Here is a 25,578-nt window from a genome sequence, read left to right as displayed (position 1 = left end):
TCCAGAAAGGGACACGGGGGCCAAGCGGTAGTGGATCACTGGCCTGCAGAGGGCGCTCCGGGCTGGAAATCGAGCTAATTCCCTGAGAGACCAGCGGGAGGCGCCGCAGGGGTGAGTCCACTCACTTACATTCACCCTTTCCTTCACAAATGTTATGGAGGGTACAGCATGCAGATATAACCGTGGGGATGCTGTCATCGGCCAGGTCCAGCTTCCCATACAGAGTGTGTCAGCAGCCCTTTAAACAGCCACAGTCATTCATTCTGCACCGGCTCAGCCTGTTGTTGAACCACTCCTTGCTGCTGTCAAGGCTCCCTGTGTAGGGTTTCATGAGCCACGGCATTAAAGGGTAAGCAGGGTCTCCAAGGATCAAAATGGGCATTTCAACTTCCCCTACGGTGATCGTCTGGTCTGGGAAAAAAGGTCCCGGCTTGCAGCTTCCTGAACAGGACAGTGTTCCAAAAAATGGGTGCATCATGCACCTTTCTGGGCCAGCCTGCGTTAATGTCAATGAAATGCCCACGGTGATCCACAAACGCTTGGAGAACCATAGAGAAATACCCCTTCCGATTAACGTACTCTGAGGCTAGGTGGGCTGGTGCCAGAATTGGAATATGCGTGCCATCTATCGCCCCTCCGCAGTTAGGGAAAACCATTTGTGCAAAGCCATCTACAATGTCCTGCACGTTACCCAGAATCATGGTTCTTCTGAGCAGGATGTGATTAATGGCCCTGCAAACTTGCATCAACACGATTCCAACAGTCAACTTTCCCACTCCAAACTGGTTAGTGTCCGATCGGTAGCTGTCTGGAGTTGCCAGCTTCCAGATTGCCATAGCCACCCGCTTCTCCACCATCAGGGCAGCTCTCAATCTCGTGTCCTTGCGCCACGGAGTGGGGGCGAGCTCATCACACAGTCCCATGAAAGTGGCTTTTCTCATCCGAAAGTTTTGCAGCCACTGCTCATCATCCCAGACTTGCATGACAATGTGATCCCACCATTCAGTGCTTGTTTCCTGAGCCCAAAAATGGCGTTCCATGGTGGTGAGCATGTCCATGAATGCCACAAGCAAATTTTTATGTCGTATGCGTTACTCCAGTCAATATCATAATTGGAGCCCTCACTGTCACTTTGGATCCTAAGGAATAACTCGACTGCCAAACGTGACTTGCTGGCGAGACTTCTCAGCATACTCCTCAGCAGTTCGGGCTCCATTCCCGCAGACAGAAAGGGAAGACAGTGCACGCAGTACAAAAAATGTTGAAAGATAGGGTCAAATGTGGACGGAAGCATAGGGAATGCTGGGATGCGAACCGATGCATCATGGGGCATTGGGACAGGACCCAGAATGCCCCGCCCCCTTCTCACAAGCCACAGCACCAGAATGGGAAGAGGTGCTCTCTGGGATAGCTGCCCATAATGCACCGCTCCCAATGCTGCTGCAAGTGCCGCAAATATGGCTGCAAGTGCCGCAAATATGGCCACACCAGTGCGCAAGCAGCTGTCAGTGTGCACAGACTGCAGCACTTTCCCTACTGTGGTCTCCAAAGGCAGGTTTAACTCACAGTGCTCTACATCTGCAAGTGTAGCCATGCCTTTAGTGCACAGAAACTGTGCAGATGCAGCGCTCTAAAAATCACCTCGACAAGAGGCATAGAGCTTTCTGCGCTGTGGCTACAGTGCTGTTGTGCCAGTGTAGACACTGTGGTGATTACAGTTCTGCAATTGGCCTCCATGAGGTGTCCCACAATGCCTGTTCTCGCCTCTCTGGCCATCGGTTTGAACTCTACTGCCCTGCCCTCAGGTGACCAACTGTCAGCCCCACCCCATACATTCCTTTGCAAATTTGAAAGTCCCCTTCCTATTAGCTCGGTGATGCATGCAGTGGTGTCAGCGCATCTTTCCAGGTAGCCATGCCTGCTCCACACACCAGGTGGTCCCCCGCTTGGAGCAATGCCGAGCTGCTGGACCTCATCCACATTTGGGGAGAGGAGGCTGTGCAGTCCCAGCTGCGCTCCAGCCGTAGGAATTATGATACCTATGGCCAGATTTCTAGATGCATGATAGAAAAGGGCCATGACCGGGGCACATTGCAGTGTAGGGTAAAAGTGAAGGAGCTGCAGAACGCCTACCACAAGGCATGGGAGAAAAACCACTGCTCCGGTGCTGCGCCCACGAGCTGCCAGTTCCACAAAGAGCTGGATGCAATACTTGGTGGCCACCCCACCTCCACTCAGTAGCATAGCTAGTGGGGTGCAGGGGAAGCAGCTGCTTCCCCTCAGCGCATTTTCAAAAAAGCCCCGCCTTAGGCGGGGTTACCATGGCGCCAGGGGCGGGGCCCATGCTCCGCTCTGAAGCTTGGCCTACCCAGCTTGCTGCATTCCCCGCCCCTGCCAATCAGCTGTGTCTCCCAGCAGGAGAGAGACAGCTGATTCCACGGCAGGGAGGGGAAGAACTGAGCTCCAGCAAGCTGGGCTCCTGCAGGCCGGCTTTGCCGGCTTTCCCCTAGTGTGCTGCATAAACCCTGCCCCCTCCTTGCCTCACTGATTATCTGTCTCCCAGCAGGAGGGAGACAGACAGCTACTCAGTGATGGGATGGGGAAAGAACTGAGCTCCAGCAAGCTGGGCTCCTGGGGAGGAGGAGAGGCTGGGGTCTTGGGGAAGAAGGGGGTCGGTTAGGGCATGCCCCTATAGGGGGCAGGGGCACACACCCACCAGTCAACAGTTTATGGGGCCCACAAGCCATCAGCTGTTTGGTGGGGGTGGAGGAAGTAGGGTAGCTAGTTGGGGAGTTCAAATGCTCGCTGTTTAGCTGGTTTTTGGCCACCAGCTAATCAGTGAGGGGAACTGCTCCTGGAGCAAGGGGCTGAGCAGCTGAGAGACCCCATCTCCTTCTCCTACCTGCTTCTTGTGGCACTGTGGCAGGTGTGCCTTCTCTGGCTCTGCAGCAGCAGCTCCTAACCTCTCACCCAACTAAAGGCAGCCAGTAGCAGCAGCTGGTAAGTGTATTTCAAAGGGGGTCTTTCTTGTGGTGGTGGGGGGACTGGAAACCTCCCAGGTGGCTGAGAGAGCCAGCACCTGGCTGCTGGTGGGATGGCCATCTGCATGGTGGGGGGCAGGGGGCTCAGCCAGAGGCATCTCCAAAAACATCCCCTGCACCTGGGCAGCTGGACCAGGACAGGCATTGGTGGGGGGGAAGCGTGTCTCCTGTGGGGTGTGGTGTCCCTGCTTGCCCTCCCTGCCCAGGCAGAGACGGCTGCCTCTCAGAGACAGTGGCCATGTAGTGTGCTTGGTTCCCCCTCCCTGGGATCTGGGTGACTGCCTCTTAGGGGGTGAGGGGTGGAAGGGAAGAGGCAGTGGGGAAGGGATAGGGGTGTGGGGGTAGGAGAGGAAAACTATCAGGGGAAATCTTCATAGCAGTACAATCTCTGCCTTGGGGGTGTGGATGGAATTGTCTCCCAAGGGAAGGCTGGAACGAACTATCTGCTGTTGTAGTATGTGTTTAGTTTAGTCCATGTGCTCTGGCAAACACAAGTCCAGGCACCATGTTGGGGGGCAGGGAGAGGTAGCCTGATTTTCCCTCTCTTATCAGGAGAAACCTGAATTGTCTCCTAAGGGAAGGGCTTGTGATCATGTTGGGAGGAGGGGGAGGCATTGCTGAGTCCCAGGGTTGAGTAATTCTCTGGTGATGGTGGTCATTAAGTTACTAATTGCCATTCACTTGCTGCACATTCTCTGGTGATGGCTGGGTGGATGTTAAACAACCATTTGGTCAATGCCTTGTTTCTTGGGAGTTGCCTTCTGTAACTTCTCTAATTTCATCCCACTCTACTGTGAGTACAAATTCTGGTTCTAAGGACCTGGTGCCTGGATCCCATATTGCCTTGCACTGGGCTTGGGAATTAGTGCCCTGACATGCAACTCCTCCTATTGTGCCAGTGTAGTTCCTGCTGTTAGTACAGCTATTTGCAGGTGCCATTGTGTTTAGCTGAACCTTTGGACTTAGTTTAGTGGGGATGGACTCAGAGACTGAGAGCTAAACTGACACTACTATCCTGCTGTGTGGATCCTAGTGTGCTTGTGCTGATAGTGCTACTGACTTGGTGTGGTGATGACATTATGCTAAGATGAATCATGAAAATAGTGTCCTGCTGTGATGGTGGTCACTCTGCTGTTCATGTGAATCTTGCATTTTTGTATGCTATGCTGGTGTAGCCCTGTTGTTCCCAGGAAATTAGAGCCACAAGGTGGGTGAGGTAATATCTTTTATTGGAGCAACTTTTGTTGGTGAGAGACAGACAAGCTTTAGAACTCCGTGAAAGCTCCTTCTTCTTCCTGAAGAAGAGTTCTGTGAAAGCTCAAAAGCTTGTCTCTCTCACCAACAGAAGCTGATCCAATAAAAAATATTACCTCACCCACCTTGATATATATTTACCCCCCAACCCATATTACCTCACCCAGCTTTCCAGGAGTGAGTTTTCATGATGACATGGGAAGTGCTCTGACTGGTCCTGACTTCTCTGTATCAGTCCCTCTAGCTTGCACTGCAGCCCAGTATTTGGGGGCTGGGTGCCTGCAGTGCTGAGACTCTGTGAGATGAGGGACACACAGACCCAGCTGGGAGGGGAAGGGCACCTCCTCCTCGGCCTCTCTCTCTTGCTGCCTCCTTTTTCCCCGAGTGGCCTCATGATGCACACAGCCAGCGTGGCTAGGTGCTGCATTGGAGAGTCTCCCAGTGCAGCCCTCCACCCCCTCTCCCCAATGCGAACCCCCAACAGACCCTGCGCACCTCTGTCTGATTGTCTCTCTCATGCGGGGACTGTGCCCTCCCCGCCTTGCTCCTGTGTGCTGCCTGCTTTCAGGGGCCACACAAGAATGATGTTTTATAAGTACGTGTGTTATTTTGCATTTAAAATATAAAAAATGTTTACAGTATTGTATATAAAATCAAAACACGTTTTATTAAGTACAAAATAAATATGTATAACAAATTTAAAAGTATGTAACTAGTAATTTGATATGGCGGTGGGTGGCGCCTTTTTTATGTGTTCGCTTCCCCTGATGTTAGAACCTGGCTACGCCACTGCCTCCACTGCGAAGTCCCCTGTGGATACCTCGATAGCTTCATTGGCAGTTGAGAGTGGACCGAGCCAGGAGGAGGCAATCTTGGATGAAAAGTGGGAGGGGGAACCAGAGGCAGAGGATGACTCGGAGGCCAGACATGCATGCAGTCAGGAGATCTTTTCTACCCTATAGGAGCCTAGCCAGTTACAGCCGTCGGATATTGGCGAAGCGCAAACAGGAGAGGCCGCCCCTAGTAAGTAGATCTGATTTTGGGAATGGCTGAAGCGAGTTGTTGGGGGCAGGAGGGTTGTAGAAAGTAGGCTTGTCTCCCACCTCATGCCTAGTTTGAGTGGTGGAACAGGCTGTTGATAGACTCCCTCACTTCACATGAATCTCCCTCAGAGATCTCCAGGAAACATTCATGGAGATACTGGGCAATCTGCTCCCACAGGTTCCTCGGCAAAGCTGCTTTGTTTCTTGCCTCATTAATGGTAACTTTCCCACGCTGCTGTGCCATCATGGGGTGGGGGGAGGGGAAGGACCATAGCTGCACACAGGCTAGCTGCATAGGGGCCAGGGCAGAAGCTGCAGGCTTGGAGAAGACCCTCCTTTGATTCCCTGCTCACCCTCAGCAGCAGGATATCTTCCATAATGATCACATCTTGTGGAAAGTGTGGGGACAGGAATTATTATCAGGCCCATCCTACCTGGTTCTCCCCAAGTGCCCAAGAGCCACATGCCCAGTGTCCAGCAGGGTCCGGGAATAGTGATTTACCCTGCCCCTGCAGCTACTCACCATTTTGGGGGTCTTCTGGCTTATATGTGCTTGCCTGGGGTCAGCCAGTTAGTGACAGGTGTGAGAGTACTGGCTGTGTTTTAAAGCACTGAAACTGTGTTGTCTGTGTTGCAAACAATACTGCTTCTGTAAAATGTTGCATTTAAACATCACAGAAATGACCTTGGGAGGCCAGCATCCCTTATCGGCGGCAGAACAGTTGCGAAGAATTAGAAAGTGTCCAAGAAGAACTAAGGAGGACTTTCTGCATGAGGTTATGAGGCACTCTGCTGCCAAGAAAAACGAATTGAAGGAGTGGTGGGACACTGAGAGGAGGGAAAGAAAGGAGAACGTGGCACACCAAAAAGAAGCCACAAAGCAGCTCTCAACATTTATGGAGCACCAAACAGACATGCTCCAGGCGATACTAGCTCTTCAAACCAAGCAGCTCCGCAGCCACCCTTCCCTGCAGCTGCTGTCACAAAATTATTTCCCCATGCGCCCCCCCATACCACCAGCACACTCTTATCAACCTCCTGGCTCCACTCTCTACTCGCAGTATTCCATTCCTCCCTCCCCACAGTCCAGCTGTGTGGACTCCCAATACGCACTGCACTCAACACCCATCCATCTGCAGTTTGGCCCTACTGAAGTACAGCACCCACTGCATCGTACTCCAAAGGAGAAGGTTGGGTATGATCCCTGGACATACACAAATCTGTAGCCATCCTGGGACCCCTCCTTCTCTTGAGACCGTTCCCCCATTCCTTACATTCCCCTCTCCCTGCTGATGAATTTTTTCGTTTGACTCTCTTCTCTGGTTGTTGTCTTTCACTAAAAGAATTGTTTGTTTGAAAGCAATCTTTATTCTATTAAGTGAAAGCAAAAAGAGCACTGCAAAGCAACATACAGTTATGTTAAGGCCCCTTCTTGCATCATGTGCACCAATTACCTCCTAGCATTACAAGCATTGCAATCCCGAGCATAGCAACAAATACTAGTGGCTTTCAGCTTCAAATTGCTGCCTCAAGGCATCCCTGATCCTTATGGCCCCGTGCTGTGCCCCTCTAATAGCTCTGGTCTCCGGCTGTTCAAACTCAGCCTCCAGGCACTGAGCCTCTGTGGTTCAGCCCTGAGTGAAGCTTTCGCCCTTCCCATCACAAATATTATGGAGCGTACAGCATGGGGCTATAAGCATAGGAATATTGTCATTGGCCATGTCCAGCTTCCCATACAGGCATCACCAGCGGGCTTTTAAATGGCCAAATGCACACTCCACAGGCATTCTGCACTTGCTCAGCCTGTTGTTGAACCGCTCCTTGCTGCTGTCAAGTTGCCCCATGTATGGCTTCATGAGCCATGGCATTAAGGGGTAGGCAGGGTCTCCCAGGATCACAATGGGTGTTTTGACTTCCCCTACAGTGATCTTCTGGTCCAGGAAGAAAGTCCCTGCTTGCAGCTTCTTGAACAGGCCAGTGTTCCGAAAGATGTGTGCGTCATGCACCTTTCTGGACCAGTCTGCGTTAATGTCTGTGAAACGCCCACGGAGAGCCACAGAGAAATACCCCTTGTGATTAATGTACTCGGTGGCTAGGTGGTCTGTGCCAGAATTGGAATGAGTATGCCATCTATCACCTCCCCGCAGTTAGGGAAGCCCATTTGTGGAAAGCCATCCACACTGTCATGTGCGTTGCCCAGAGTCATGGTCTTTTGGAGGAAGATGTGATTCATTGCCCTGCACACTTGCAGCAACACGATTCCAATGGTCAACTTTCCCACTCCGAACTGGTTAGCAACCGATCAGTAGCAGTCTGGAGTAGCCAGCTTCCATAGTGCAATCATCACACGCTTCTCCAGCAACAGGACAGCTCTCATTCTCGTGTCTGTGCGCCGCAGGGCTGGGGCGAGCTCATCACACAGTCCCATGACTGTGGCTTTCCTCATGCGAAAGTTCTGCAGCCACTGCTTGTCATTCCAGACGTGCATCATGATGTGATCTCACCACTCAATGCTTGTTTTCCGAGCCCAGAAGCGGCGTTCCACTGTGGTCAGTACCTCTGTGAATGCCATAAGCATTTTGGTATCATAGCTACTGTGTGTGGCGAGATCAATGTCACACTCCTCTTGCCATTGTAGTTTAAGGAATAATTCCACTGCCACTCGTGACGTGTTGGTAAGTGCGAACAGCATTCTTGTCAACAGCTTGGGATCCATTTCTGCAGCCAGCAAGAGGCAGGGCAGGGCACACAGTACACAAACCATTGAAAGATGGCACCAAATGTGGAGGAAAGCACAGGGATTACTGGGATGCGAAGCAATGCATCATGGGGCATTGGGACAGGACCCAGGATGCCCCGCAACCCCTTCCGCCTTCCCACAAGACTTAGCAGCAAAAGAGAAAGAGGTGCTCCATGGGATAGCTGCCAAGAGTGCACCACTCCAAATAGCGCCGGAAGTGCTGCAAGTGTGAACACGCTATTGCACAGGCAGCTGACAGTGTGAACACACAACAATGGTTTTCTTTCAGTGCTTTCTGAGCGGCGCTGTAACTGCCAGTGCTGTAACTTTGCAAGTGTAGATGTGGCCTTAGTGACAACCATACAATACAATTCTCATAGCTTCATATGCATTAATGATATACATATATGGATAAAAAAATGACTTTCAGCAGATCATAACCTTTCCCTTGATACCTCACATGGCCTGCTTTATATGCAAGATTACAATCATATATAAATGAGGAATACGGGGGTTAGAGGGCACTCCCCCAAGGTACAGACTGTCACAGAGAGCATGTGGGGTGATGGAGGATGCAGCTCGGGGCTCCTCTGGGATGACTAGGCTGGCAGAAACCATAAAGCCACAACCTGACCACTACACCAGCTGGTTATCCAACCTTCCTGCTACAGTTCTGCTCATGATCAACTCAGTGCTCACATCCAAGCAATTCTGCTTCCCACTGCCCAAATCTAGTCAGTCAGTTCTGCCTCCACTCTTTTTCAAGGCTTCCCAACTTTGTTCTCTGTAGGAAAGTACTTATTGCTTATGAAGGCCAATTTATCTGGCCAGTTTGAAGTTTCACAGTTTTTATATCTTTGATTTATCCCCTGGGAAAATTTAGATGTTCACACCAAATGGCGGAAGGGATTTTGCTCACAATTTGCTTTTAAATCACCTTCCAGCAGAAAGCAAGCATGGAAACTTGCAGCTAAAAAAGGGAAATGTTCAGAAAGTTATTCAATTGTTAGAACAATCATAGATTGTTATTTAATATTGATATTGCGATAGCACACAGGTCAGGATGCCTGTACAAATATGTTTGAGGATACAGGCTCTGCCACAAAGAATTTACAATCTAAGCTATCACAAACCATTCTGTAGCCTTCGGGAGAGCAGTCACTATAATAATCTTAATACTGTGACACAAATCCACAAAAAGAAGAAATGGATAGTTCAGACCAGGGGTGGAGATTGGGGGGGGCCTGAAAGGGAGTTTCCCTCCACCCCTAAACTGTATACTTTGCTTTATTTTTCAGTAGTTTACAATTAAAATTTTTTTTAAAAACCCACCATTTTCCACACACCTGCGATTCCAGACCTATCTAAAAACTAAGAAAAACTAAAATGGATATTTGGAATTGTTTTGAGAAAGTGACTGTTGAACAGCAAAATTTTACTAGACCTCCAGGCCAGGCTCTGCCACCATCTTCCTCAGTTCTGGATCTTGAATCTTTGGGTGCAGTGAGTACAGGTTCTCTCAGCACAGGTACGACTAAAGATGGTATGAGAAGTGTAACTGTTCCTACAGATCTTGGAGGAAAAAGCAATGGGCCTAATCAACCACATCTGCCTGATTTTTCCAAGGAGATTGTTTGGGAAACTCAACCATTCTTTTTCAGTTTTCCATTACAACAAATTTCCTTGGGTTGAATATTATGTTCAACAAAATGGTGTATTCTGATTTTCCTGCCGTCACATCTACTCTGAAACAGGCTATGTGGATGGTTCATTTATCAAAAAAGGTGTGCAAGATTGGAAGAAAATTTCTGAAAAATTATCTAAACATGCTGTTTCCCAAGTTCATGTGAAGTGCTTCAAACATAGTGAAGAAACTGGATCAGTAGCAGTCAAGCTTTTGGCAAGCCACAAAAGTACCGTTGAGAGAAACCAGGATTATTTTACTAAGGCTTGTGATATTGTCAAGTTACATTCGAAACTTGGTTTACAGTTTTGAGGGCACGATGAGGGAAAGGAATCTAAATTGAAAGGGAATTTCCATGAAGTTTGTGATTTGTTTTCAAAGTATGATGAAACTTTAAAGAAAATGCAGGCAAGTTATTTTAATTACACACACCCTGAATTTCAAAACAAAGCGCTGCAGATTTGTGCGGATTTGGTTTGCAAAGAAATTGTACAGGCAGGGAATAAGACCGTTTACCACCCCCCACCCCTGTAATTGCAGATGAAGCTGGGTTAGTTAAGACAGAGGATCTTTCATTTTGCATCAGATATGCAGAAAACCTAGAGATTAAAGAAAGGTTCATGTGCTTTTATCAATTGCTCATCTTCCCAAAATGCAAATAGCATCTATACTGCCATAAAGACAGCTTTGGAGATGAGTGGATTGCAGAATGTGCCGATGGTTGCGCAATCTTATGATGGTACTTCTGTGATGTCAAAACACATAGCTGGGATTCAGCAGCAAATGAAAGAAGACCATCTGTTTGCAATGTATCTACCTTGCATGGCTCACAAACGCAACCTCGTCCTCATGGAGTGCTGTAAAATAAGTCATAGTGCTGTGGGCTTTTTAAATGTACTTGAGAAATTGTATCCAGTCTTTGTGGAACCAAACAATCACCAGAATTTTCTTGACATGCACACAGCTTTGGGTCTTAAACATCAAGAGATCATGCAGCCCAGTGATATGTGCTTGGCATGTAAGTGGAGAAGTGTTTGCAGAAAAAAAAATCACAACACACTGCCATCATGCAGTGTCTACAAGATCTGAGTGAACAAGGCAAAAAAAGGTCTGTGGGAGTGTAAGCTGTTGGTCTGGGCTCAACTCTCCGGCTGGCGGGAGGGGAGCCACACCGACTCGCTCCTTGTCCCCTCTAACTGGTGGGATGGCAAGAAATCAGGGTTAGTACTGTCTCCCGTTCAGGCCCTCTGGATCAGGGGGGCTGGATAACAGCAATCAGTCTCAATAAGCCCCGGCCCTCTGGAGCAGGGGCTGGGGTAACAGCAATCAGTCTCAATAGGCCCAGGCCCTCTGGAGCAGGGGCTGGGGTAACAGCAATCAGTCTCAATAAGCCCCGGCCCTCTGGAGCAGGGGCTGGGGTAACAGCAATCAGTCTCAATAAGCCCAGGCCCTCTGGAGCAGGGGCTTGGGTAACAGCAATCAGTTTCAATAGGCCCAGGCCCTCTGGAGCAGGGGCTGGGGTAACAGCAATCTCTATAAGCCCAGGCCCTCTGGAACAGGGGGCTGGGCAACAGCGATCAGTCTCAATTAGAAGGCTCACAGGTTCAGACCCTCAGGCAGGGGCTGAACACAAGGCACCCAGTCAATTAGTGGAAGCCCAGGCCCTCAGTCAGGGCGGGGCAACAGCAGTTCAATAGAAGCCCAGGCCCTCTGGAGCAGGGGCTGGGCAAACAACAGTACAAATAGGCCCAGGCCCTCTGGAGCAGGGGCTGGGCAGGCAGCAGTACCAATAGGCCCAGGCCCTCTGGAGCAGGGGCTGGGCGAACAGCAGTGTACAGGGCTCAGGTCCTGGTGGCAGGAGCTGAGCAATAACAATCGCTCAAATTAGTGCAGGCGACTCTGTCTGCGCTGGGGTGAGGGGGAAGACTGCCACCCATGAGTGGGGTGGCAGGGGGGACACAGGCCCACCCACTCCACTGTGTCCCAGCCCGGGGCCCTATTAGCGGCTAGCATGGCCGCTGGTCAGTGGGGTCCTGACCGAAACACACCGACATGGGCACCTCGGTGCCTATAGCCTGACAGGGGTCGGCTATCCCCGGGCTACAGTCCATTTCCCCCTCTATGGGTACCTGCTCCTCGGTCGCCGGGAGTTCGGACCAGTCCATCGGCATGGGGTCCGCAGGACCAGGGCTTGGGGGCAGGTCCGGCAACTCCTGCGGGAAGTCCGGCCCGGCTGCCTCCGATGGCTCCTCCGGGTAACAGCAGGGCAGAAGCGGCGGCGGCGGCTCCTCCTCGTACCGGGCGCGGGGAAGTCCTAGCGGCGGCTCCGGGTTCCGATCCTGGGGAAGTTCCGTGGGTTCCTCATCGTACCGGGCGCGGGGCAGTGGGGGCCAGTCCGGATCGCCGCCTCGGGTCCTGGAGGGTTCCCAGTCTGGAACTCCCGCCGGCACGTCTGCTCACGGCGGTGGCTGGCTCCTGACTGAGCTCTGGTGTTCTCCTTTTCTACTTCCTGTCCCGCCCCTTGACTTCCGGGGGGCGGGGACAGGAAGTGGTGGCTCAGCCCAGCTGGGCTTCTGGGAGGGAGCGCCCTCTGCTGGGCAGGAGGGGAGCCACACCGACTCGGTACAGGGAGCCAACAGCCTTTATCATCACATACCTGGAGTTTCATTTATTGCATGCTTGCTTATCTTTCAGCATATTATGAAAGTTCATGTTACTCACAAAGGACTTCAGGGTATCGACACCACACTTGCAAAAGTTTCCTCTATCATAGAGAAAATGAAAGTGTACTTTGAGAAACGCAGAAGTGAAGAAGGCTGGAATGAAATGTGGAAAGAAATTACAGAATACTGTCAAGACCATAACAGTGCAGTGCCAGATGAAGACACACTTCACTCGCCAAAAAGCAAAAGAGTAGTAAAAGCCTTAGCAGTTCTTAGGGACTTCATTGTCCCAATAACGTTGGGTTAAAGAGAGCATGTATAAGAGGCAATAAATGCACATGAAACGCCCAAGACTGTAACTGCACCTGAAAAAAACAGGTGGCATCAGCAGTTGTACCTTCCTGTTTTGGATGTCATAATTGCAGTTAAAGAGATGATTCTCAAAAGAATCAAAGGAAATTTCTGAAGCGCGTGACACAGTGTTTAAGGTGTGAAAAAATGGCATTCATCCACTCTTGCAGAAATATGCAGACCCACTTAACATAAATCCTCACCTTGTAGCTGGAGAAATGGACATTCTTACCAATACGGAATCTCCGGTTACCTTTCAAAGACTTCAAGAAGAAATGTCTCAGATTGCCTATCCAAAACTATTACCAACACATTCAGTTAGCTGTCACATTACCAGTCAGGACAGCCACATTGGAACGAAGCTTTTCTGCAATGAGACTGTCATAAACATACTACTAAGGGTAGCATAAAATCCCTCCTTTACCTGTAAGGGGTTAAGAAGCTCAAATGACTGGTTGGCACCTGACCAAAAGGACCAATAAGAGAAGAAAATCCTTTCAAATCTGTGGGGGGAGGTTTTTGTTTGTGCTCTCTTTGTTGTTTTCTCTTGGACAGAGAGGGACCAGGGCAGGAAAAAAAATCATCTCCTAAAACCTTACCTGAAATAAGCATCTAAGATTACAAATGGTAAGTAATAGCAAGGAAATGCATTAGATTACCTTTTGTTTTAGCTTGTGAATTTTCCCTATGCTAAAAGGTAATTTTATTCCTGTTTTGTAACTGGGAAGCAGATTCAGAGGGGAATCCTCTGGGTTTTAAATCTTTTTATTTACCCTGTAAAGTTATCTTCCATCCTGATTTTGCATGTGTGATTCTTTTACTTATTTTTTTAAATAAAATTCTTATTCTAAGAACCTGATTGATTTTCAGTGTTCTAAAAAACAGGGATTTGGTCTGTGCTCACCTTGTTAACCTAACGGTTGGTGCCCCCCAGGAAAGGGGGTGAAGGCGCTTGGGGGGATATTTTTTGGGGGGGGATAGGGCTCCAAGTGGTCCTTTTCCTGAATCTTTGTCTAACTCAGTGGTGGCAGCAATACCATCCAAGGACAAGGAAAGTATTTGTGCCTTGGGGAAGTTTTTAACCTAAACTGGCAGAAATAAGCTTAGGGAGTCTTTCATGTGGAACCCACATCTGTATCCCAGAGTTCAGCATGGGGAGAGAACTCTGACATGGTGGCAGTGTGGTGGGATCATTTTGAATCAGAAGCACAGACCTCAGGATTTTAAAAACATTTTTTCTTTTGGCTGATTGAAAACCAGGGATTTTTTTTTTATTTTTATTTTTTTTTGGGCTGAGAGCAGCTGGAGTTTTTTTTCTTTGCCTGGAGGCAGAGGAGTTAAATTAGAGCAAGGGAATTCACAAGCTGGGTTTTTTTTTTCTTTCTAGCTCTCGGGTTAGGCTAGACTAAGTGCAGGAAGGCTAGGATGATGGAAAGTGAGGTCCAAAAGAAACTAGAATTAGCCAGATTGGAAGCTGAAGAGAGACAGAAAGAACATGAAAGATATATGGCCTTCAAGCGCTTGGAGTTGGAAGTGGAGGAGATGCTTGGAGGTGAAATGCTTGGAGATGGAAATGGAGGCGAAACGCTTGGATACGGAGTTAGAGCTGAAGTGCTTAGATCTGGAAAGGGCTAAGCTGGGTCTACCAGATAACCCTTACAATCCTTCTCCAGGTATCGCTCCCCACTCCAAAAAATTCCCCACCTACAAGGTAGGCGATGATACAGAGGCCTTCTTAGAAAATTTCGAAGGGGCCTGCCCTGGCTACAGCATCTCTACAGACCAGTATATAGTGGAGCTGAGGCCACAGCTCAGTGGACCCTTAGCAGAGGTGGCAGCTGAAATGCCTAAGGAACACATGAACAGCTATGAACTTTTTTTTAAAAAGGCCAGAATTAGAATGGGGCTAACACCTGAGCATGCCTGTTGTCAGTTCAGAGCCCTAAGGTAGAAACCAGACGTGGCATTTTCCCGAGATGCCTACCACACTGTAAAAAATGGGGATGCCTGGATATCAGGAGCAAGTGTTAAATTTCTGGAAGATCTGTCCTTCCTAATGCAAATGGAACAGTTCTTAGAGGGTGTTCCAGAGGAAATAGAAAGGGACATCCTAGATGGGAAGCCCCAAACTGTAATCAAGGTGGGGGAGATCGGAATTAAATGGGTGGACGTGGCGGAAAAGAAAAAAACTAGTAGCAGTTGGAGCAGATATCAGAAGGGGCAACCTGAAACAATACCATACCATCGGGGGCAACCCAAAGCCCCACCTGGCTACATCCCAAGGAAAATCCCAAGCACCTTATCGTCCCACCACACCAGTCTCCAGCAACCCACCTCGCCCCAGTGACCAGTCAGCTGGGTGATGTTTTAAATGTAATGAGCTGGGGAATGTGAAGGCCAACTGCCCCAAGAACCCAAACAGATTGCAGTTCATCACACCGGAATCACATCAAAAGTCCCCAGGCCCAGTTGCCTCCCAGATACCCTCAGAGTGAGTGGGAAACTGTGAGTGTGGGTGAGAAGAAGGTTACCGCCTGGAGGGACACTGAAATACAGGTGTCAGCTATCCGCCAATCCTTAGTGGACCCCAAATTCATCAACCCAGAAGCCCAAGTGATGATTCAACCCTTCATGTCAAACTCTTTAAACTTGCTTATAGCCAAGTTGCCTGTCCAGTACAAGGGCTGGTCAGGAATGTGGACTTTTGCAGTCTATGATGATTATTCCATTCCCATGCTGCTGGGGGAAGACTTGGCCAACCATGTGAAGCTAGCCAAGAAGTGGGAATGGTCACCCGCAGCCAGGCTAAGCAAGTCTTCACATCTAGCTCCGTTCCTGAACCTTCTACAAGGGCCCCATCTGTGTTACCAGAGACTGAGACTGAGGTGGTGGAACCGGACCCCATGCCAACATCTGCGACAGCAGTAGTAGATCCAGTCGCAGAGACCCAACCAAAAACCAATCCCAGAACCAGAACTGGCAGAGCAACCAGCACCAGAACCATTGCCAGCACTAAATCCAGTGCTTGCAATCCCATCTACAACTCCAACGCCAGAGGTCACCACCGAGTCTGCACTGGCAGCAGCAGATAAACCTACGCAGGAGGCTCAGCCGGAGCCTGAAATACAATGTAGTGCACCAGCAGAGAGTGGTTCACAGTCAGCAGAAACAGCCCATCACCTACATTGCTTCCAAAGGGACCAAGCCCAGGTCCACAAGCCAGTGAGGAACTGATGTCTCCAGCATCAAGGGAACAATTCCAGGCAGAGCAGGAAGCAGATGAAAGCCTCCAGGGAGCTTGGATGGCGGCACGGAGCAACCCACCACCTCTCAGCTCTTCTAATCAATCCCAGTTTGTTGTAGAAAGAGGTCTTTTATATAAGGAAACTCTTTCTGGTGGGCACCAGGAAGACTGGCATCCTCAAAGACAGTTGGTAGTTCCAACTAAGTACCGGGTAAAGCTCTTGAGCTTAGCCCATGATCATTCTAGTGGCCATGCTGGGGTGGACAGGACCAAAGACCATTTGGGGAAGTCCTTCCACTGGGAGGGAATGGGCAAGGATGTTTCTACCTATGTTTGGTCTTGTGAGGTGCGCCAAAGACTGGGAAAACCCCAAGACCAGGTCAAAGCCCCTCTCCAGCCACTCCCCATAATTGAGGTTCCATTTCAGTCAGTAGCTGTGGATATTCTGGGTCCTTTTCCGAAAAAGACACCCAGAGGAAAGCAGTGCATACTGACTTTCATGGATTTTGCCACCCAATGGCCGGAAGCAGTAGCTCTAAGCAACACCAGGGTAAAAAGCATAAGCCATGCATTAATAGACATTTTTGCCAGGGTAGGTTGGCCCTCCGACATCCTTATGGATTCGGGAACTAATTTCCTGGTAGGGACCATGAAAAGCCTTTGGGAAGCATATGGGGTGAACTACTTGGTTGCCACCCCATACCACCATCAAACAAATGGCCTGGTGGAGAAGTTTAATGGAACTTTGGGGGCCATGATACATAAATTTGTAAATGAGCACTCCAATGATTGGGACCTAGTGTTGCAGCAGTTGCTCTTTGCTACAGGGCTGTACCACATCCCAGTTTAGGGTTTTCACCATTTGAACTTGTGTATGGCCATGAGGTTAAGGGGCCATTACAACTGTTGAAGCAGTAATGGGAGAGGTTTACGCCTTCTCCAGGAACTAACATTCTGGACTTTGTAAACAACCTGCAAAACTCCCTCCGAGACTCTTTAGTCCTAGCTAGAGAAAACCTAAAAGATGCTCGGGAAGAGGAAAAAGCCTGGTACGATAAACATGCCAGAAAGCGTTCCTTCAAAGTAGGGGACCAGGTCATGGTCTTGAAGGCACTCCAGGCCCATAAGATGGAAGTGTCCTGGGATGGGCCATTTACGGTCCAAGAGTGCCTGGGAGCTGTTAACTGTCTCATAGCATCCCACCTCTGCCACCATGTCAGGGTTCCCTCCCCACTCTGAACTCTGGGGAAATTTTAACATAAGCTGGTGGATATAAGCTTAGGGGGTCTTTCATGCAGGCCCCCACTTCTGTACCCCAGAGTTCAGAGTGGGGAGGGAACCCTGACAGACAGATTAGAAACTGATTTCATTCAACCATGGGAGAAGAAAGATTTTTTTTTTCACTGGCTCTTCTTCACATAGAAGCCAATTTAACTGCAAAGTTGATTCCAGGAAACATTGGACATTTATGCTAAGCGAAGGGAAATATGATTGCATCCACATTAAGGTAAATACAGTATTTCTATATTAAAACAATGTTTGTGTATCTCTAAAACCAGGGAGACATGATTCATAGTTACATGAAACTGCTCAGTTCTGTTTATTCAAGAATTAGTTTTTATGATAATGTTGATTTTTAAGAGGTAGCTGGTAAACGTCAAATAATTAAATTAAAAGAAAAAATTAAGGGTGATTAAATAATGAACATAAACTGTATTTGTGACTTCAAGTACACTGTAATTTAAGTACCACTAACAATCAGTAAATCCAGAAATTAGACCTATAGCTATTTTTAATAGTAGTAAGCCCTCCACCCTTCCAAATATAGAAATCAAACTATTCCTATGGTTCAGATAGAAATTTATCATGTCTTCCAATAGCAAGACATCAAGGTTTGTAATAACTAAGCCATTAGGGTTTAGTCTTCTAGGAAAGTGTATTGCTCTGTGTGTGCAATGAATTTGTTATGTGGAAAAATCTTGATCCTGTTCATAATTTAAATCTAAATAGAAAGAGCATCAAAGAAATTTATGTAATCAAGGGCCATCTCCTCAGAGCCAGATCAACACAATATGACATAGACTAGGCAACAGCTACAACCAGGAGTGGATTTTCTCTCAAGGGATGCTTTGACAGACTGGGAGTGATGTAAATCAAATAGAAGTAACTATAGTGAGAATTTGGATTTCATCCATTTTGTATAGGGTTTGACCAAGAGGGACAGACCCTGTGGGAAGGGTTCAAAGTATTTTGTTGCTTTCAGGCCCTCCATGTGGAAAATGGGTGTTAGCTTATAAGCCAAGCCTGTGTATAAGCTGTTTCTGGTTTTTAAGATATGTTTTCTCTGAAATGCTTTTGTCCTGAATAAATAGTACTTTGCCTTGTGAGAGCTGGCTAGTCACTGGTTAACTGTGCCATTACCCCTTAGGTAACAGGATGGCAGGAGCTGAACTAAGCTCAGACTTGCTAAATGAATTTGCAGGAGGAATTCTAGCCCCGTCTAGAGGGAGAGAAATACAGGACTGTACCCTGAGAACGGTGACAGCTTGAGGCCTGAGACCTAAGTGGGGTGGCCTCAGTTGGTATGTCTATACTGCCCTGTAAACCTTGCCTCAGACTCAGGTTTGAGACCAAGGCTCATTTCCATTCACATACAAATCAGTCGGAATCAGGCCAGGAACCCCTCTGGACTCAGGCCTGCAGATCCTGTGAGGAGAGTGGGTCACAGCCCGAGTCTTGCTGAGTTGGTCGGAGCCCTGTCATTCTGCACTGTGGATGCAAGTCAAGCCACAGACCTAAGTCAGAAGGTCTGTGCAGTGCAGTATGGCTGTGTTAGCATGGCTATGAGATCTGGGTTCAGCAATTGTAAATCTGGATTTACAGTGTAGTGTAGATGCTAAAGTGCTTGGAAACACCAAGTCCACAAGCGTGGAACCCACAGACCTGGGTTTACAATGCCTACCCAATGAGGTCATGGAGAGGTCAGAGGTGCAGTGACTTCAGGCACTGTGATATCACGGCACTTTCATTATTTTCTTGTGGCTTGTAGCCCATGAAGATTAACTCTGTATTTCTGGAACAGCCTTCCAAGGGGAGTATTGGGGGCAAAATACATCTCTGGCTTCAAGACTAAGCTTGATAAGCTTATGGAGGGGATGGTATAATGAGATTGGTCTTTGACTACTAGCGGTAAATATGCCCAATGGCTTGTGATGGGATGTTAAATGGGGTGGGATCTGAGTTACTACAGATAATTCTTTCCTGGGTGTCTGGCTGGTGAGTCTTGACCACATGCTCAGGGTTTAGCTGATCACTGTATTTGGGGTCGGGAAGCAATTTTCCTCCAGGGCAGATTGGCAGAGGCCCTGGGGGTTTTTCGCCTTCCTCTGCAGCATGGGGCAAGGGTTACTTGCTGGAGGATTCTCTGTACCTTGAAGTCTTTAAACTATGATTTGAAGACCTCAATAGCTCAGACATAGGTTAGGGGTTTGATACAGGAGTGGATGAGTGAGATTCTGTAGGCTGCGTTGTGCAGGAGATCAGACTAGATGATCATAATGGTCCCTTCTGACCTTAAAGTCTATGATTCTATGAATACTGTTCTGACGCATGGGTTATAGATGTCTGTACAGCGCCTAGCACAATGGGGACCTGGTCCATGACTAGGGCTCCTAGGTAATATATATATAAATTATCATAATGGCCTTTTGATATAGCTTTGGCAGGGGTAGACAAAAAATAGGAATTTGCATGGATCTCTCAATTTTGTGTATTTCCAATGATATTTCATGAAATAGCTTTGAAGCTAAATGCAACTGCCATACGAGGTATGTGTAAACTGCAATAAAAGACCCACAGCATGGCCAGGGCTCACCCGGGTCAGCTGGCTCTGGCTCGCAGGGCTTGGGCTGCAGGGCTAAAAATTGTAGTGGAAATGTTTAGGCTCAAGTTGAATCCTGGGCTTCAAAACACCATGAGGTGAGGGGGTCTCAGAGCTCAGGCTCCAGCCTGAGCCTGAACATCTACACAGCGCCAGCCCCATGAGCCTGAGTCAATCGACCTGGGCTCGGAGACACAGGGCCATGGGGGGTTTTATTGCAGTGTAGACATACCCAAAGGGAGCAGGAGAGAATGTTTTGCAGAAAAGACTCTTGAGAATTTGTGCAATTAGGCAGAGCTAATCTGGAGTCCACTATTGTGGTGCTTGTAGCTGTAACCCTGATTTCCTACACCCAGTTACATAAACAACTCTCTCTCTCTCTCACACACACACACACACACACACACACACACACACACACACACACACACACACACGCCCTCTTAAGCCCTCACTAGTACCAAATATCACTGTCTTAGGGCTCAGTCTTACAACATCCCAAGCACCCTCAACTCCCATTTAACGCACTTAATAGGATCGGACCCTAAGAGAAAATAAAATAATAAACTAAATAGGGAACCTAAGAAACTGTTTTTCCTTATATTTAAATTGAGGTAGGATCAGGCAACCGCTCAAACCCTTTCACCCCAGTTCCTGAGGCTGCGAGAGAGTTTCCTCAGGGACTCACTCACCTTTCCGAGTAGGTTCCTCAAATAGCATCCTGAATAAGCAGGCAGTGACCACATGGTGCACTATTACCTGCACACTGCACAGCAGAGGTTCTCAAACTGTGGTCTGCGAGCTCCATTCAGGTGGTCTGCGGATAATTCCCTCTAAGGTGCACTCCTGGGCGGCTGCACATGAGAGAATGAAGGCCACCCACCTAATTAGTGGAGCCACGCAGGTGTGGCTCCACTAATTAGATGCCTGGACCCTGGAGAAGACACATATGTAAGGTGAGGTGGCCTTGGGGGGGAATAGGGGATAGTGGGGTGAGAAGAAGGGGATGGGGAGAATTTGAGAAGTGCAGGGCTGCAGTGGCCAGAGAAAGAGGTGAATTTCCCCGGCTTCAGCTGCTGGGGAGAGACCCCCACTCCTTCCCAGCCCCAGCTCAGGGGCTGCTGCGGCGGGGAAGAGACCCCCCCCTCCTTCCCAGCCCCAGCTCTGTGGCTGCTGCAGTGGGGGAGAGACCCCCCCTCCTTCCCAGCCCCAGCTCAGGGCGGCTGCAGCGGGGGAGAGAGGGCACATCCACTGCATTAGAAATGTAAGACTACTGATATTAAAATATGAGTCGTGTGCTTTTATTTGTAGACCAAAAAAATGTTAATTATTATTAAGGTTTTTTTAAATATAGCGCTTTTATCCAAAGCACTTTACAATAGTTAGCTAATGGTACATACAACATTTGGAAAGATCATTAAGTGGTCCACCGAGACCCTCAGCAATTTTCAAGTGGTCTGCGAAAAAAAAGTTTGAGAACCACTGCGTACAGTAATTACTCTATAGCCCATTGTATCTGCTTACACTTTCTGCCTAGTTCCGTTGGTTTCATGTCTTGCTCGCTGTAACGTCCCTGACACTGCTCCTCTCACCACTGTTACTCTGCCCCATACTTGTCATTCTTCCCATCCCCACTCCCACAGGACCCTGTTACTGTCACTGCAGTTCTGCCATCCCCTCCTCCCAGTTGCCCTTTTCCAGCTGCCCTTGACTCTTTTGCTTCTACCATTTTAACCAGTTGATTGACTCCCTCCATGTGCCCAAACAATCCTGAGAAACTGCGGTGAGTGGGAAGCAGGCTATTCTGTCACTCTAGCCATGGTGGTTCATCAGGTCATTATTGGCCCAGACACCATGTAACTGAACTTGGACATCCTGAATATTATTAGTATCATGTTTATGTAAGCAGAGTCAGGATGAGCTCTACCCTGACATCTGGTGGTAGATTATGGGGAGTGCAGAAAGAAGTTTCAAGTATTCGCATTAGCATTTCAGTTATTTGCATTGGCACTCCCACCCCACTTAGCATGCCACACAGCAGCCTGGGATGGTTATTTTCACAGCTGTGGGAGCCCCAATTTCGTTGTTATTGGGGCAGGAACAATAAAATGTTGTCACCCCGATTAAGTAAATGAGGAACTACAAAACTGTCTTATGATAGAGGGTTTCATTATCAATTAAATAGCACTTGCTAGACAAGGGACATGGGTTCCAAAACCCAGTCAAGAGAGAGAGGCTGGGGACAGATATCTGTACTTGGTGGTATAGGCTCCTTGTGTGAGCCAGAAGCACCAGTTCCACCTATGCCTCTCTCCATTGTGGAATGTCAGAGTTAATTTTTGATTCCCTTAAGAATCTAGATGCAGGTTACTGAGTTGAATTCACTGGCACCGGGGCTCCCCTACTATGAGCTGGAATCACTAAGAGCTGAAATCACTGAAGAGCTGGACTTGCTGAGCTGAGAGCACGGAGTACTGTGCTAATGAGTGGGGGAGCCTGAAGCAATACTGGTAGAGTGGAGTGGAGCAGTTTGTGCAGCCACAGGGGAGTGGAGCCGAGCAGCTCGCGAGGACGGCCGGAGCAGATCACAGGACAGCTGGTGGACCAGAGCAGCTGGCAGAGCAGAGCAGCCCACAGAGCAAGCGGAGCTGAGCTGTTTGCGGGGACGACTAGTGGAAGCAGAACCCCACGAAGAGGCAGGGCAGTTGGCCCCGAACCACTTAAGGTGCCCCTTTCTACCCAGGCTGGGGAGGGGGACCTCTGCAGAGAGACTCTTGAACTCTGGGGCTGCACTGACCCGGGACAGAGACTTTTGGATTGTGGGACTTTTGGGACTGTGGGTGATTTGGGGGTTGCTGGACTCAAGGGCCCAGAGAGAAGGACACGTCCCAATTTGCTGGGGTGGGTCTTTGCTCACGGTTTGACCTATGAACTCTAGTTGAGGTATTTTCCCAATTTAATGCTTGTTGTTTATCTCATGTGATTAAACCTTTTCTGCTACACCAAGAGTCTGTGCTTGCGAGAGGGGAAGTATTGCCTCCTTGAGGTGCCCAGGGGTGTGTGTAAGATTTTCCCAGGTCACTGGGTGGGGGCTCGAGCTGGTTTGCATTACGTTGTGGGGAAGGGACCCTTATGTATTGAACCTGGCCCTTGCTGCTATCGTTTCAGCCTGGCAGAAGGGTTACATTTAGAATTTGTCCAGAGCTCAGATACTGCAGTGATGAGCATGATCTATTATCATTTCTATTGCAGTAGTACTTAAATATAGCAACTAAGGCCAGGGCCCATTGAGTGAGGTACTATACGTACACACCACACTGGTCAGTGTACATTGTGTATCTCTCTCTGTGGACCTGCTACAGCTGTCAGATTAAGAGCATGGTTCTCTATCTCAGCTTCACTTCTGAAGATCCCTGGTTCAATCTCTAGGATCGGCCACAAAGGAAGCTGACATATATACACAGAGTAAGAGTCTTTGCCTGGAAGACTTATAGTCTTAATAAACAAACACCGCAGGCAAACAATGGGAGAAAAAAAAGTATTATCCTCATTTTACAGCTTGGGAATGGATGCACAGACAGACAAAGTGACTTGCCCAAAGGCATACAGAGAGCATATAGCAGACCCAGATGCTAAACCAGTATCTCCTGAGACCCAATGCAACCTTGACTACAAGACCATCCTTCCTCTCAATTAACTACATAGATGGATACAGAGATTATACAGATACAATTAGATCTTCCATGCAAGGTTTCACTTGCCGTTGAGCCTCCGCTATCATCCTCTTATCATAACTGAGCTGAACCTCCCTTTCAGGGAGGCTCCTGTCCATCTTGTTACACTCAGGATTTCATCCCAGCTTCTTGCAAGACTTGCAAGGAATCCACAATGCATGGATGGTTTCTCTTGTTTTGCCTAGTCCATTGTCCTCTGACGGCTGCTTTTTTTATTGGTTCCTGCACTGCTTGGTAATATACAGTGGCCCTCCTCAAGCATGACAGATAATGGGTCCCTCTCAAATATCGAACAGGAGCTGTCCCCACCTTAGAGCAGGGCAAGCCTCCCACCTAGTGGTTATAGTTTGGGGGTGGGGCAGCAGCCCCATCTTGCACTTATGGGTTAGGATAAGGATTCCCAAACCTTTTTCCCCTGAGGTCCCCCTGTACAGCTGCAATAAGCACTGCGGCCCATTAACAACCCTTCTCGATGAAAAATATTAATTTTAATAATTACATACATATACATTCTAACACTGTAAATAAACAATGTACACATTTCCTTTTCATTTTAATGTAAACAATTGTAATGTTAGAAATTCCTAGCAATATGCACTCAAAGAAATGCTTCCACGTCTTTGAAACCAAACCGTTTTAGTGAAACTACACTTAAAAAAAAATGCTCAGAGCAAAATGGGGTGTTCAAACAGGGAAAACACAATTTTGTATAAATCTGAACAAACAACACGTTAACAAAATTGTTTAAAAAACGGTGTTATTATTGGATTTTAAAACAAAATAGTTGTCCGACTTGGAACACTACCTTGTGTGTTCTATTTTTTTGTGTAAAATCTGAATATCTGTGCTGTGTAAGTGAAGACCCAACCCTATTCTCTACCAGTTAGAAAAGGATCAAATATTTAGGGTTACCATATTTCCCAAAGGGAAAACAGAACACTGCAAGGGGCTAGCCTGAGGCCCCTCCCCCGCATTGGGGGCTGGCCCGAGCCCTCCCCCACCCCGCACACCCACGTTGCTGCTCACCCAAGCACTGACTGCACCCTGCGTGAGACTGGGGCTGGCGGTCACTACTCGCTCAAGCCCTGCCTGTCCCCCACCCAAACCCTGCTTCCCCCTCTGTGTGGGGCTGGCATCACTGCTCACCCCCTGCACATTCCTCCACACCCCACTTTTTTGACAAAAGTGGGCATTTGTCCCATTTGCTCTTGGTCAAGTTGGCAAGAGCAAACAGGACAAATGCCCACCTTTGCTAAATAACAGAATTCAGAACATCATCTGATGCAGTTCTTCATTCATTTCTTTCGATGGCAGTGCCTGTTGACGCAGTGGGTAGCAGTAACATTCAGAGTGACTTCTCACACTCGAGCGACAACTCCACTTCACTTACCTGTCATAACAGCCGCTCCATCAGTACATATCACAACACATTTGCTCCAGTGAATTTGAGGTAATGAAATAATTCAGTAACTGAAAGATCTCAGCACCAGTTTTTCTGGTTGGTAACTCTGCAGAATAAAAGTTCTTCTGTCAGTTTGTTTTTGAGTATAAACCGCACATAAATCATGAGCTGTGCTAAGTTTGCTACATCAGTGGTTTCATCGAGCTGCAGTGCCAAATAACTGGCATCACCAAACGTTTCAATGAGCTGATCTTTTGTTCCTGTTTTCCTTGCAGCTTCTTCACCTAGAACCTCTCAACACATCTTGCATGGAAGGCAAAATCAAATCCTCTCCAATAGCATGAGTGAGGGTTGCAATTCTCAGTACAACCAAATGGGATGCTTGTAAGCTCTTTTCTATTTGCATTGTGGTTTTCTCCAGTACTGATCTCTGTTTACTCAGTTCTTTTTTTTTAAATCACAAAAAACTCTAATGGTTTATTCTGCTGCAATGTACAGTGTTTTTGCTTCTGTTGATGCTCAAGTTTTGATGGCTTCAAACA

Source organism: Mauremys mutica, chromosome 11 (assembly GCF_020497125.1).
Source record: "Mauremys mutica isolate MM-2020 ecotype Southern chromosome 11, ASM2049712v1, whole genome shotgun sequence".
Taxonomy (NCBI): Eukaryota; Metazoa; Chordata; order Testudines; family Geoemydidae; genus Mauremys; species Mauremys mutica.
This window is presented reverse-complemented; position numbering follows the sequence as displayed.